At 48.0% G+C, this 15,846-nt stretch overlaps 1 long non-coding RNA gene across 1 annotated transcript; it reads left to right on the top strand.

Moving 5' to 3' along the window:
• Positions 1–5,673: 5,673 nt before the first annotated feature.
• On the top strand, positions 5,674–14,860 carry LOC136562361 (uncharacterized). Its single transcript, XR_010784504.1, has 3 exons — positions 5,674–6,135; positions 6,225–6,386; positions 14,527–14,860. It is a non-coding gene; the product is annotated as an uncharacterized lncRNA (long non-coding RNA).
• The last annotated feature ends 986 nt before the right edge of the window (positions 14,861–15,846 follow it).

Raw genomic sequence — 15,846 nt, forward strand, 5'->3', positions numbered from 1 at the left:
CTATCAGCCTCTGGAGAGAGAACCCCTCGTGCAGGCTCGGGCAGGAGGGCAGCAGCTCTGTGCTCAGAGGGGCCTCTGGGCAGACACAGACATTTCCAGTCTCTCTCTGACTCCCAAGGGTCTCCCCTCATCTCCTGGAGAGATGCAGCCTTGAGTTACACTGCATGGAGAGCTCTCAACTCACTTTTGACAGGTTTGGGCAAAGTGGAGGCTTGAAGCTCCTACAGAGACTAAACTGCAGAGACCAGAGGGACCAAGGTAATTTCAGGGCAACAGCCATTGGAACACTTGTGCTTTTTCCCTTCTGGTTCTAAATGTTCAAATTCTCACAAAAATATAAGACAAACTCTCCTTGGAATGACTGTGCTGCTGAAAACATTTGGAATTTCCTCTTTCATCTGGTTCTTTCTTCTTTTTTTTTTTTTTTTTAATTATTCTGAGGGTTCTTTAGATGAGAACAGATTTGCATTCCTCTCTCCCTGCTGCTCACTTCCCACCTGAAATCTTCGGCTGCTCTTTGCAGCTCCCAACACAATGGTGAGCGAAATCCTGAACAGAGCATTCAAACTTGAGGTGAGGAAAAGCAACAGCAGCAGATGGGCTTGTAAACAGCAGAGACCTGGCTCAGGCACAGAGGTCCTGGTGGAGCAGGAAGGAGCAGGAGGGTTGGTAAACACTGAGCAATTTCCATTTTCTGGGCTGAAATGTGGGGATCTGGGGAGGGGAGGGCGGTGGAGGAACAGCAGCTCTCCCATTCTGGCACAGTCAGCTCTTCCCAGCAGGAGCTGTTCCTGTCAGAACTTGCAGCAAATGGGAGAAGATGGGAAAGTGGGGGACGTTTTCCAGCATCAAGGAATTTGTGGGTGATGAAAACAAGTTTCCAGCAGCCCTGTTGCACTAATCTTGGTTTCTAAAGAGGTATCCTGCTGTTTTCTTCCCTTTCCTTGAATTCCTTCTGAAAATCAGCAGAGTTGGGAGTAACTTCACCGATACAAAATTCCCAAAAGTTACCTGCAAGTTTGCAGCTGGACAGAGGAAAAAGAAACCCAGAGCAGAGTCCCCACAGGTGGAAGAAGAAAAAAGCAAAATAAGGAGGCTCAGTTCCATAGTTTATTGAGCCCAGAGGGATTTCTACAAACCACATGGCATCAGGTGTCAAAGAAATGAGGAATGAAAACCAACGTGGAACAAGGGAGCAGCCCAAAACTCCCACAGCCCAGCGAGGCTCCAGAAAGGTTGGAGAGGCTTAAACAGCCCCTTAATGTGAATGAGCTGGCCACGAGCAGCCTCTCCACCTTGTTCTGTCAGGAGAAATCCTGAGTCATGTCATGGGCGTTCTTTCCTTGGACAGGGAGACTCTGCACGTCCTGTGGAGTCCAGGAGTCACAGAGAACCGAGACTGGTGAAAGATGTTCTGGGCTGGGATTTTGGAGAGGTTTGTGCTTGATCTAGAGTTGAAGGGCTGTTGTTTCTGTTTTTCTTGGGGATTGAGAGGGGAGAGGTTACTGAGTCCCTGAACCTTAATGTAACATGATTAGAATCTGGAACAGACTCCAAAACAGACATTTAGGGACTACTAAATGTACAAAGCAGCTTGGATATCTATCACCAGAGTTTATCCAGTCCTGGAAAAAGCCTCTGAAATGGGCAGTGCCTTAACAAAGTACAGATGTCTGGGGACTCAAAATACAAGGAAAAATTATGAGGAGGAAGAGATAACACTTTCTCCATTTCTTAGAGAGGAAGAAAATGCCAAAAAGTTATTAATTTTATTCCCAGGACTGTGGTAGCTGGACAAGGATCCAAGGTTAAGGTGATCCCCGTGACCTGACACTTGCAGAACAATTGGGCTCCCTGCATCCTGACACGAGGAGTTCTAGGGAGATCTGTAATCCCCAGTAATAACCTCACAGGTTAATTGGTGTCTGGAAATGAGTTTATTAGGTAGGTGGGCTAGAGGGGGTTTAATTACGTGTTTAGATCAGCGTTGCTTCAAGCATTAATTTGCCTGGGAAAGGAGGGTGTAATGTCAGGAGCAACACTTTCACACTGCTTAGATTGAGCCAGGGGGGACTGGAGAGAGCCCCTGGATTGTTGGGGAGGATGGGAATGAACTCTGAGGTAAAGCATCTCTTTGTTGTTTTGGGCCAAAATTCCCTGGGCTTCGTGTAAGGCCCAGTTTCCTGAGAATGGCACTCGGCAGTTTTTGGACAGTCAGGCTGTCAGAAGGAATCCCTCTGAAATACACATTAGATTTCTTTTTTTGGGCCTTATTTCTCTTTTCTGCTTTGTGTCATATTCTCCTCATGGCTTTCCAGAGCAGAGTTACTCTTCCACTTGTTCCCTTTTGCCTCCTGCTGAGTCAATTCCTTTCTTTTCCAACATTATTTGTACTGTAGTCACTCCCAGAATCTGGGAAATCATCCTCAGAAGTCTCCCCATCTCCTGAGCTTACTGCCAACTCTCCCACTAAAGCTTTGAATTCTTTGTTATAAAGAAGAATAAAAGGCCAGCAAAGTGCACCTCGACACCCATTCAGGTGCCATTACCCTGTAATTCTTTAAAAACTCTGTGTGCATTTATAGTCACTGGGAAGTGCTGGACTGGGAAGCCTCTGGACTAAATTGGTGTTAGCACATGAAAGAGAGCCAGTCCTGCATGGGCAGCAGGCTCTGGGCAGCTTTGGTCCCCAGCTCGCTCGGTGGGCTCGGGGCAGTCAATCCCTGCCTGTGCCCCTGCTGGCAGTGCCCAGCTCCAGCTGTGCCCGTTGGGATGAGGAGCTGCTCAGGACACAGCCTGTTCCCCACCCCTGGAGCTGCAGCAGAGCCTGAGGTGAGCAGGGAACACAAACAGGGATGAGAGGAATGCCCAGACAGCAGGGCAAGGCTCCCAGACACGCTGCCCTGCAAGCACAGCTGGAACCCTGGGTGCTGCAAACTGTCTCTGTTCCCAGGCCTTGGCCTCTCTCTGCCAGCCAGCAAAGTGTTCATCACTTCCAAATACAGCAGTGAGCTGAACTGGCAGCTTCCCAGTTCCACTGGGAAACGGGAAATCACTTAACTCACCCTGCAAACTCAAGCAGAGCCTGATCGGACCCTCCATCCTGCCTGCAGCTGTGCCACCTCCCCGCAGGTGAAAAGCTCCTTATGTTTCTGAGCCATGCCATCCCATCCCATCCCATCCCCTCCCATCCCATCCCATCCCATCCCATCCCATCCCATCCCATCCCATCCCATCCCATCCCATCCCATCCCATCCCATCCCATCCCATCCCATCCCATCCCACTCTGCCCATGCTCCAGCCTGTTCCAGTTTGCCAGCAGAGAAATCCATTTTCTCCCCTCCTCCCTTGTTTGAGGAGCTGCAGACACATCCCTTGGCTTTCCCTCTTCTCTGCAGGCTTTTCCAGATCCCTTTCCTCCCGTTGTTTGTTCGTTCCCTGCACTCCATCCCATCTTTTGCCTCCCTCCCTGCTTTGATACAGCACCTCGCTGGTCCTGCCTCCCACTCTGAGCAGGGGTATTAGATGGATTCCCCATAGAGTATAAATTGAATGGAGAGAAGTGGCTGGTTTCCCAGCAATAATTTATCTGATTAAAAAAATACTCCCCAAACTCCCCCTCCCGTGCCAGTCCTGCGCCCCCTCCAAAAAGCACCATTGGCATCAGGGCCGGTGTTTGAACTGTGTGATTCAAATTGCTGGAAGAAGGATTTAGATGGGAAAATAACTGGCAAAGGATGGTTCTCAGGGGATTTTCAGTGCTGAAATTTGGAACCTGGGTTGTTGTGTGGAGAAGGCAGAGAGTAAATAACTGGGAGTCAGGTACCTGGGTGATTTGTACCTTTGCCCCCACGTGCCCAACGCTGGATGCACACGCGTGTGCTCTCACACGTGTCTGCCCAGCACACACCCTGCACAGCACAGCAAGCTGCTCCTGATGCTCCCTCTCTCCTCTTTTCTTCTCTTATCTCAGGGCTGGTTCCAAATAAAAGAAGGGATCTGCCTCACAAAGGGCATGTCACCTAAAAGAAGGAATCTGCCTCCAAAGTGCATGTCGCCTTGTTTGTTACTTCCACAGGCTTCATTCCTTCCAAACCATTTTCTTCTCTGACATTCCTGTTGTAATTCTGGGATGGAAAAGCCACCCCAAGGCCCCTCTCGGGCAGTGGGTTTGGCTGGTGCCTGTCCCTGTGTGGTGACAGGCAGGTATTTGCAGGTATTTACATCCCAGAGTGCCCCCAGAGCGCCGGGATTTCCAGCAGGGGCTCCCCGGTGCTGTCAGGGGCAGCACTGCCACTGCCACCCGAGTGTCTGCAAACCTTTCCAGGGGCCTGGCATGGCCCCAGCTCCCCGGGCTGCTGGGCATTCCTCTGCTCACAGCTCCTTTCTGGCCTGGGTGAAACGGGAACGGGCCCTGCTGGAGCTTTTCAGCCCGGAGCACCCTCAAGCCAGTGGCCAGGGCTCAGGTTTCCTGCATTTGACAGGAGGGCTGCTCAGATGAAACCTCTCTCTGCTCCTTCTGGAGGATTTACACTGCCACAAGTCCTCATTTTTTCCAGATGTTTTACCTAATAAATCAAGGAGTCTCATCAGAGGATTGGGATCCAAAAGCTGTTACCATGACTTCAAAGGCACAGGCTGGAGTGGAAAGAAGTGGTGCAGACATTTTATACCACTCTGCATGCACTGATCATGAAAATACACTCTGCTCCCAGGATTTTTTTGCTGTGGATGCCAGAACTCCAACCATGATTAAATAAAATGGTGCTGTGCTCCTTCAGCCAACCTTTGCTGAATATAATGGAGCTGCAGGAGCCTCAGGCTGTGGGGCTGGCAGGAACCAGGCTGGGGCTGGTCCTGAGAGGGGCTGAGCTCTGCCAGCCCCTGTCCAAAATCCAGGAGCATTAACTCAGGGCTGAACTCACTCCATCTTTCCAGATCAATATTCAACTGCGTATTTTCTCCCAGTGCTGGTTTAAGCAATTCCCACATAAAGGAATCAGATGTTCATCTTCTTCAGATGTTGGGAGAGAAAAAGATAAAAAGAGTTACATGGCTGTAAAATGTGATTGTGACTATTCAGACCAGTTTGTTCCTTGATCAAGAATGTAACTTTTTTTTTTTTTAATGTAGTGAAGGCTTTTTACAGTGTCTACATGGTGTCATTTTCTTTTGCTGTTCCATTTCTAAAGATAACTGTGTTTGGAGAAGCTGTTACGTGTTTCTATCACTCCATAGCACAGGGTGCTGCAGGAGACAGAATGAAGAAAAGCAGCTGAAGAAAGGAAAGCTGATCCTGTGGTGGGTGAGCAGCAGGCCCACAGGGTTGGCTTTTGGTTCCCCCCTTTCCCAGAGCACTGCTCTGGCATCAGAGATACCTGAGCTCCTCAGGCTCTGCCTTGTCTTCCATTGGATCCTGTTGGATTTGGAATTACAGAATGGGTTGGGAGGGACCTTAAAGCTCATTCACTTCCACCTCCTGCCATGAGCAGGGACATCTGCCACTGTCCCAGGCTGCTCCAAGCCCCATCCAACCTGGCCTTGGACACTGCCAGGGATGGCAGCCCCAGCTTTGTCTCCCCTCCCTGCTCAGGGCTGAGGGCTGAGGGCAGGGTGCCAGGCAGGGACAGGCTGCTGGGGGCAGGGGGCACAGGGTGTCCTGCTTGTGGGGAGCCCCTCCAGCACCGACTGAGGGGCCCAGGTGGAGTGTTCAGTTTCAGGAGAGTTTTTGGGCTTCCTCCTTCACATGGCTGAAGCACAGCCGTGGAGGGGAGGCTCTCACAACCTCCTGGGGGCTGTGATGTGAGCAAAGACCTTGGCTTGTACTGCCTCAGGATTCTGAGATGTAAATAAGTTGTCACTTAACAACAGTGGGAACTGTAACACTTGGAGTTGTGGGGAAATCCTGTGCACCCCCAGTAGGCACTGTAGTTATGTAAAACACACTTAGGACATTGATTCACTGTATTTTGTCTGTTTTATGTGTCCCAGGCAGTGGGGAGCAAGAGGGCATTTGGTTCTGCACGATGTTTAAGCAGATCTGAAAACCTCATCATGGAAGTTCAGGAAGAGCTGATGTCCCACTGCAGCCAGGTGGAAGAGAGCACCAGGTGTACATCTCCTGTGTTCTAATGGTATGTTCAGACTGAAAAATAGCCTCATCTAAGTACTAATATTCAAATAACAGTCACAACAGTCACAAATCCATTTGTTCCTGCCACAGACTTCAGAAAAATTGCTGCTTGTCTTCCCTCCCCCACGAGGCTGAATCCCAGCACCCCAGATTGTCGTGACTGCCTGGGATTGGTGACATCTCCAGTGAAATGTGTTGGAGCATCAAAACAGAGTGGGAGAAGCACAGCCTGGCTCTGGGAGCCAAAAATAGGTACTATCACTTCTGAGCTGAAGCCTCCCTTCTCCTTCCCCACCCAGCCCTGCCTCCCTGGCACGTGCAGCACATAATCATGGTGTTCCCATCAGACCAAAGGAAAACCACATTCCTAAAGCAAGCAGGGCATTAAGTGGTGGCCATGCTTTGGAGGCAGAGAACGTTAGGACATGGATTCTAAATTGGGGAACATCAGTGGTGATGGTTTGCAGATTTTCTGTGGGGAATGGGTGTAGAAAGGAGCACGGCTCATCTCCTGCAGTGCCATGTGGAAAAGCATCAGAGGTACAGCATAAAATGGGGAGCTTGAATTCCCTTCATTGCACTGTTGCTCAAATCCTTGTAATTGAATGAATGATGAATGTAGCATGTTGGATTTCTCCCTGGATCCTTTCTCTCCTTTATTCTGTGACTGTGAATCTCAGTCATGCTTTCACCTGTTTTTTTTTAAGTCTGTCCATTGGAGTATTTGTCCATTTCTGCCAAACCCTAAAAGCTCCATATCATTAAAAAAGGAGATCATTTGGGAAGGGTGAAGTTTGATTCCCAAAGATAATGCTCTTTGAAGGTGTCTGCTCCTTTGGCAGTGACTGATTCAAAGCAGTTCCATTTCAGAATGTCTGTTCTGCTGCTCCCGAGGCTGCACCGAGGAGGAGGGATTGTGAGAGGCCATATAAATCAGGGGCTGGTACAGGGATGTCAAACACCACTGCACCACGGGGTGCTAATGGTGAGCAGGTGAGGAGTCAGAGCAAGTCAGAACCAAAGAAGAAAAGCCACAAAGCTCCTGTGTCTGGTTCTTGATGCTTCCCAAAAGTGCAGTGTCTGCACACTCCTGTCTGTCCAGGGAAAAGCGCAGGCTGCTCCTCTGATCCGTATCACAATTTCAAAGTGCTCCAGTAATTGGATGAGTAGGTTTGGTGGGAACATCTTTGGTTCTCAATTCTCCCATCAGGAAAGATCTAAATGAAGCTATGTGAGCACACCTGCAGTTCAGGCTGTTTTCCTATGTCAGTGCACTGGATTTGTGCTCACCTGAGGCAGTGGTGACCAGGCCACTGGACACACAGCAAGGGGCCTGTTGGATTAAACTTCCATTGGAGTGGAGGAAGAAAACTCCCAATCTTTGTGCATGCAAATAAGAGTTTTTCCTTTTCCAGCAGCAGTTAAATCCCAAAGCTCTGACTCCAGTGAATCCCTGAGTGCTGGAGTAAGAAGTGATTTGGGATCTTGGTGTGCAGCTTTTGGAGAAGGGGCCAGTGCTTGTGCTTTCCCCCTTCCTCAATCCCATGAGCATTCCAGGTTTCCAGAGGTTCCAGCTGGCTCTTTCCATGCAGACTCAAGGCTGTGTGATGGACCCTGAGGTTTGTGGGCACAGAGCAAGGGGGATGCCATGGGGAAATGTTTTCTCTCCTGCAATGATGGTATGATCTTCTCAGCTTCCCAAATGCCTGTTAGTCCAGGAGAGAAGCTGAGCTCAAACCAAAATGAAGCTGCTAGAGCTTTAATCCAGGCCATGAGACTGCTTTTGTACAGAAGGAACTGAGGCTGGTGGAAGGTTTCAGGGAATGGTTGTGGGCCAGGATGGTGGATGACCACGAGTCCGTTGGACAGGCTGTGCCTGTGCATGTCCCTGCGAGCACATTCCACCGTGGTTTCTGCACCAGTTTTTGTTATTTCTCAATATTCCCACTTATATTTCATGTATTTATCTTGGCTGTGGGTAATTTCAGCAGTGAAAGTGCTGACTCTGATGTCCTTCTGGGACATTGGCTTGGGACAACCCAAAAGTTTTGTGTGGGCCTGCAAAAAATGTTCTGCCCACTGGTCTCCAATCCCAAGAACATTCCTGTTTTCTCTGCAGATCCTTATGCACAGCACTGATAGAAAGATTACATTTGTGTAGAGGAATAACCCAACAATTACAAATATTATTTATTTTCCAGGACTTCTGGGTCACTAGAGTGATGGGAGAGGAAAGACTGAGGTGCAGTTGGATAACTGCAAATCCCTCCCAGTGGGGTTTGTGTTTCCCTTCCAAATCAGGCCAAGCAGAACCTGCTCCTCCTCCTCAGTCAAGGGAGTGTGTGAGGGAGTGGGAGCTGAGAGAAAGGAGAATGTTGGCTTTTGTCCTCTGGAAGGTTTTAATGATCTTTAGCTTCCACATAGAAAGAGGCTCCTTCTGGAACCAGGAGAGCTCCTCACTTGAGGAACAAAATCAAGGTCAGCTGCAGCCCTTGAGCCCAAGATTTACCTTTCTCAAGCATCTCACATCTCTCTGGACCCTAGGGTTAGATGGGATATTGGGAAGAAATTCCTCCCTGTGAGGGTGGAGAGGCCTTGGCACAGGTTGCCCAGAGCAGCTGTCCCACCCAGACCTTTCCTGCTGACAAGACTGACTGGTATTTCTCCCTAAAACACTTGGATCAAAATGGCCTCAGTCTGGTGGCAGAGGGCAGGAGCTGCTTCTGCTGGGCTGGCCATATGTCCCATGGTTGGAGCAGCCCTGTCCCCAAAGCCAGCTCATGTCTCTACCTGCTCTTGAAAAGACCAAATGACCACAAGTCCCCTGTCAAGGGGGATCCCATGTTCAAGGCCAGCCTTGGAACTCCTCCTAAAGCTCCTCTGAGGGCCCTTGTTCTGCACCTCTTGGGAACAAGGAGGATTCCCATGACTTTTCAACATCTCCTGCCCAGGGGTTTGTGTGTTAACTGTGAGTGACATCATCACCTCATTGCAGTTTGGGGCACCAGGGAGTCCCAAACCACACTGCAAACAGGGCAGGTGGCACAGATGGAGCTCAGCAATTTGGAGTTAAACAGCCTCAGTTGTTTAGGGAATTCACATCCTGCCAGCCAGAGCAGTAAAGACAGAGAGGTGTCACTTTAGGGTGCTCAGAGTGGGATGGGGAGAGCAAAACTACACCCAGCTAAGTCTGTAAGTCAAGCCTAAACTATCTCTAATTGCAGCCAGGTGAAACACTTGAGTAGACAGTCTGCAAGTGCTTTACAAAAAGTGGAAAGCAAAAGCTTTTTGTACAAGCATTAATCTTGATGCCTCACTGGGGTCAGCTGGGAGTGCAAGGAGAATTCAGCACAGTCAGCACCGGGCTGTAAAGATCTATGTCCAGCTTTGCATTTCATTCTGTTTATCTGGGCTATTAATTAGCTCCTTTCAGTTTCCCTGGGAAGATCTGTGTGTTAGGGCTCCTGAACACTCATAAAGATCCCTCATTGATTGCTTGGGCAGCTAAATTGGGTCGACACTTCTCCACTCAGAGGTGTCTTAACTTTGCATCCTTTTCTGCTGGGCAGGAATACTCGGGATGACTTCAACCTTCTCAGAGCCCACTTGTACACATTGCTTTCCTAATTTCATCCTAGCTATGGCATTTCCATTACAAAGGAGTTGTGTTGTTGAGCTCTGCTGGTCTGGGTCTTTCAGTAGCTGATCAGAGCTTCTGGTCATGTGCTTGTGCTCTTTTCCCTCAGAACAAAACATGCTCTACACAGATCCTGGACTATCAAAGCCCCCAAAACAGTTCAAGTGCCAAACACAACCCCAACAGCAGCCTGAGAAATGATGTCTCCCAGTGGGGCTGTTGAATATGCACAAACCTATGGTCTGTTTTCCAGCGTGCCTGTCAGAGCCCTGCTGCTGCCTCCAGCAGAGAAAAATATTTGTCATAGGCCATTTCCCCCCAAACTTTACTGCTTGCAGGAAATAGAGAATGTTCTTTTCCAACATATTTATTTGTATTTGACTGTAATCACAAAGGGTTGTGTTTTCCCCCTTTCTCTGGTGACCCAGCAGGGTCCACTGCTGGCAGTTCTGTCATTATCTCTCACAGAGCTCTGTGTCTTTTCACCCTTTCCTCTGGTGTCAGCTGCACTCCAGGTGAAAATTCCATATAGGAGATGAGCTTTAAGGTGGGTGTTTTCCTTTCAGATTTACTGAGCACCCTGTGCAGGTTTTCCTGTTCTTTAAAATCCCCATTCTCCTGTTCAGGTATGTGGGGAAGGTGTTCTGATGTGAACAAGGCTTTCTAACACAACTGTAAATGCTGCTAATTTTTCCCACCATCTTTTGCTGTCTGTGTTTCCCATACATTGAACAAGGGAGCTCTTTGGTCAGAGGGAAATCCCCACTGTGGGAGTGACTTAAAGCAGTGTCACTGCTCAATCCCCAAAGTCTGTGTGTAGCTTTTTGTTGGGGTTAGTTAAGTTCCCAGAAGTTTGTAAGTTGGTGTACAACTTGAATATCTTTATATTGATATCTTTATATCTTGAATATCTTTATGAATAACTTATCTTTGAGGTTTGGACCCTCCTGCTGCAGTGTCACCCCACCCAGGAACTCCAAACAGGGATTTTGTCCACGTTCCAGGCTGTGTTGGCATTCTCACGTTCTTGATCACAGAATCCCAGAAGTGTTTAGGTTAAAAGGGACCTTTAAGACCACCTTGTTCCACCTCCTGCCACGTGCAGGAACACCTTCTACTACTGTCCAACATGGCCTTGGACACTTCCAGGGATGGGGCAGCCACAGCTGCTCTGAGCAACCCTGCCAGGGCCTCAGCACCAAACACAGCCAGGAATTTCTTCCCAATATCCCACCTAAACCCACCCTTCTTCTGGTGTCAGTTTTGGGGGAAGTGCAAGATATCCTACCTTAGTCACTTCTAATGGGACAGGCACCATTAACTTGTCTCAACTGAGAATGAGTGAAGCCTTTCATGTGTCAGAACCACCTGTAGCCAGGAACAAGACCAAGTTCTTCCTCTCCCTGGTGTGGAAACTGCTCACAGCAAGCTCAGTGCTCTTGTGTCTAAGTTCCCACTGCTCCCTTCCCACAGCAGGTGCCTCTTCAGGAGCCCTCATGAGGCACCATACCCCAGGCACTGCTGCATTTGCCTGAAACTGGATGCAGAACCTAAAAAAACAGAGAAGAGAGAGAGAGAGTAAGATAACAGGAGTGGTTTTGAGTTTTTTCTTCCTGATGTCTTTCACTGGTACTTTTTGCAGCTTTCTTTTTAAGCTGAACATAATTCATGAACTCTGCTCTTTAGAAAAAAAAACAAGACATGTTAACAGCAGTAGTAGCAATAAACATAAAAACAAATGTCAGTCACACTATTCCTTGTGCTCCCCTGTGCTGCCTTCTCCAAAGGCAGTGGTTCCCAGAATGTCCTGGCAGCCTCAGGAGTGGTGGATACTGTGATGACACCCCAGAAGGAGCAGCTGAGTGCTGGAGGTCAGCAGGAAAATGCTGGACTCCTGTCTGAAAACACAAACCCAAGAGATCATGGACTGAGCAGCAGCATGGAAGAGGGCTGAGAGGCAGATTGCAGCCCTTTGGGACTGGGAAAACAGGAGATTTGTGAGAAAGCTTTTCTCCCTCTGTCAAATCTCTGTTATCTGTTACCTGCCTCAGAGGGCTCATGGCTGAAAAATACCATTGCTTTGCTTTGTGGAATCTAAATGTCCACATGATACAGACATAAAGCTCAATTTCTGCTCAGCCCTCACCAAAGGCTTTTGGTCACAGAAGGAGAGTCTTTTTGAGAAATTGATTTTTGTTGAATACCTACACTTCTGTGCTTTCAGAAATGAAGGACACTTCTGATAACAACTTCTGATAGCCTGAACATCTTTCTTGACCAATTCCCCACTTTTAGCAATATAAGTTTGTTCCAAGCATCTGAATTCTCTCCAGTTTTTGGCAGTGATGCTTTTTAGCTGAATTCCTCTGGGAATGTGAAGGCATCTTGCTTGTGCACAAAATGTCCATTGCCTGTATGGCATAAGAGCATTTCCCTCCCAGATTTCCCTGCCAGCATGTGCCTTCACTATGGGAAGAGGAGGAAATGCATTTCAACTTTTGGTCCTTCTAAGAGCATCCCTTAAAAAATGTGTATTGGTGCAGAGGGAAGCAGGTGGAGCAACAGCCTGGGCAACATTTACCCTGTGGTGGTTTCTGGTCACAGGGAACCTGGATCAGCACCTTCACCTCTTCTTGGGGCGGTGCTGTTCAAACGCCACCGATCCCTCATGGATTCAGCTCCCCACCTTTCGTTTCCTGCTGCTCCCTCTGCCTTGTTCAGTGTCTCTGAAGGCCTTGGTGTCTCACTTGGACACAGAGTCCCATTGTGACCTCTCAGGCACATTTCATATTTCCCAGAATCAATAACTTCCGCTGCAGTTCCAGGAATAGCGGGCAGTCGATGAGTCCCGTCAGGTTCCGTTAGGAGGAACACAGGAGCAGCCTGAGGATGACATTTCTTAGGGAACTGCTACCCAGGCATATTTATTGTTTCAAGTCATCTGACTTCAGGGCTCAGGCAGGGTGTGCAGCCTGTAGCAATCGTGTAATTTGATTTTAAACCTGCCACTGAGGTGCTGAGGGAATAACAGCAGTGGTAGAAGCCCTGTGTGACAGCAGAGCCAGCAATCCTGATGTGCCAAGTGCCCAGACCTGTCAGGGAGATCTGAGGCCTCACAGCTCCATCACCCATGTTCCACATCCCATCAGAGCCCCTGGTTTGCTCTCCTGGCTTTGATCACCAGTCCCCTGGGATGAGCATGGAAAGGTGGGAGAAAGGTGGTGGTTTTGCAGAAGTATTGCCCTCAAGGGATGTTTAAACAACAACAAAAAAAGTGAAATGAATGGCTGTGAGAAGTGTCAGATTGGAGCTTGAGGAGTCAGACTTCACCTGTCTGAAGGCTGCTTGCATTCTCCCTGCCAGAGCTCTCAGTGCTGCACCATTCCCTGGCACAAAGTGTGTTCTTTGCTTTTATGTCCCCATATTGCTCAGTCCTGCAGCTGAGAAAGAGTCAGACTGTGCTGATGGGGTAAGAGGTTACATTGGTAACACTAGGAAGGAATGCTGGGTAATTCACCCTGGTTTTAGAGATGCTTAAGAATTGCAAGAAGTTAGAATGATTTTAAAATAAAATGTATGCAGAATGAGTCAATAACTCTGCTTTTAAACCAGGAACTGCTGGGAACAGAAGCTTGTTTCTCTCCTTAGCAAATCAAGGCTGCACCCCTGCTATTGCTCTCTGGGAAGAGCCCTCCATGCTCTCCTCTGACAGCTGCATCACCAAGGTGTTGTCCAGACTTTTGCAGCATTCCCAGGTGCTGCAGCACAACCTTTCCTGGCAGGAAGGTGATTTGGGAAGCACCATGATCACAGTGTACAGGTCCTGTGGCAAAAGAATCTGCCAGGGCTCCAGGCATCCTTCTGTGGCACACTATGAGCTTGGGATGGAAGCCCTTTGTAAAACCAGGTCTTGTTCTGAAAAGTTTAATTTTACAACTGTTCGAGTTTGTCCCTTTGTCAGATAATGTGGTAAAAATAAAGAAGTCCAATATTTCCTCCATGAAAAATCCATTATATTTATAGGAAATTCCTTCATAGCATTTGAAAGGGTGGTGAGGTTTGTCTGAGCATTCCACTTGGAGGAACCAAAGCCAAAACTATGACTTTAAAGGGCTGTCTGAGAGTGCATGAACAAGATTATTACAGCAAACAGGACTCTGTCCCTGTCCCAACCTATTGTCCAATGTCTTTATTCCTTCCTGTTTCTGTGGTTCATTGTCCCTGTCTTCACTACATCATAGCAATGGCTGGTTTTGAATTGTTGAATTAGCAGACTGAGGTAATTTTGCCCTTATTTACTCTTCCATCACAAGGTTCTAATAGCACTCTGTGCCTCCAGTTCCTGCCATTTAAAGCAGAGGGACACTTCAGCCACCATGTCCAAGCAATGACTCCTGGAATCAATGTTTCTGTATATTCAGTTTTAAACACCTCAAATCACAGTCTGAGATACAGACCAAAAGGAAGGACACTGTGGGAGTTGTGGGTGTTGACACAATAGTCAAGTCTATTTGGTGTCAAGTTTTATGTGTGGACTTGCTCATCTAACCCTGGCTGATCTGTCTGTATCTCTCACAGATAATGAGGCCTTTTCTTTCCATTTCCAGGAAACACATGGGCTGTGTTTTCCAGGCATCCTCTGCTGTTGGTCTAATGTTATTTCTTTGATTTCCCAAGCCCAGAGGCAAATGACCATTTCTGTGTGCTGAACATCAATTCTTTCCCTTTTGTTCTTCTCCTTTCTCCTCTGCACAGTTTTCCTCTCACTTTGAATTCTCTCAGACTGCTGCAGTCTCACTTCCCCTGGCACAGCAGAAACGTGATGGTATTTACAGAGCAGAAGCACTGGGACTCAGGAGATGTGAAAGGTGGCCCTGCTGCTCTACCTGCAACAGCTCTCCATGGTTCTGACTTCCTGCAGGATAAGCTGCACTAAAACCCCTCTGCCTTTTCCTGTGTGATCCTACAGTATCTAACACAACCTCAGGGAAGACCTTTAGGCACTCCCATTGTATGAATGAGAGCAAGATTGTTGGTGTCAGTAATTAACATTCTTGTGGGATTGTTGGAAAAGCTTTGGGATAAACACCACCTGGAATCCTTGCCTGGCTTATGTGGTTTTTAAGGAGCAGAGGAGACTGATCCTGCTCACATGAGAGGGCATGGACCATCTGTCTCCTCTCTTACTGGATGTGCAGAGTCTGTCAGTCCAAAGATCAGTTGTTATAGCTCAGGGAGAAGTGGGACACTGGAAAAGTGAGGGCATGGTCAGTGTGTCCCCAGTAATGATCTCATCTGAGAACAAGGACTAATGACAACCACCAAAACAGGAAAACGCAGTCACTGTGAGCACCTGTGGCACAGTGTGGTGCCATGACAGGCTTCCAGAGATGAATCTCACACCATTGACATGGATGACAAAAATCCCGTTGCCTGCAGTAACATCAGCCTTTCCCCTTGGGGGTTACCTGTGTTTCTCTCCTTCTGCATGCCCAGAGACCCATATCCCACATCATTATGCATCTCCTGATAACACATGCATTACCCTTTTCTTTTAAATTGTGGATTGGATTCCAGTAAACCCTGCCTTTTGAATTCTAGGTTCCCTCCATCTATCTCTGAAAACCCTAAATAAATAAACATTGGATTAAACCTCAGCAGCTCCCTTGCTCAGCAAGGGAAGCCTTTAAAAGCATTTTGTACCAACTGCCCTGTTTATGTTTCAGACTCTGTCAACCTGGCACTCAAGGAGCTTCCTCTCAGCCTTCTCAGGGAACTCTCCTCAGTGATTGGAAGGTCTGCTTCCATTTATGACCCTCCCTGATTCCAATGAGGAGCTGGAACTGCTGTTGACCTCAGGAATGACAGAAGTATATGCTGGGGTTGGAGGGTTTCTGGCATATGACCTGCTAACCTAGAATTTGCTTGGCAAAGTCCAGAGGATGACTTTTAACCTCAGAGCAGTCTGCAAAACCACATCTGTGACCAATAAATGTAAAAAAAAAAAAAGAAAAAATAAATCTAGCTCCTATTGAAGGATGAAAGACAGCACACCTTGCTAGGCACTGCTGCTGG

This window comes from Molothrus aeneus, chromosome 13 (genome assembly GCF_037042795.1).
Source record: "Molothrus aeneus isolate 106 chromosome 13, BPBGC_Maene_1.0, whole genome shotgun sequence".
NCBI classification, from domain to species: Eukaryota; Metazoa; Chordata; class Aves; order Passeriformes; family Icteridae; genus Molothrus; species Molothrus aeneus.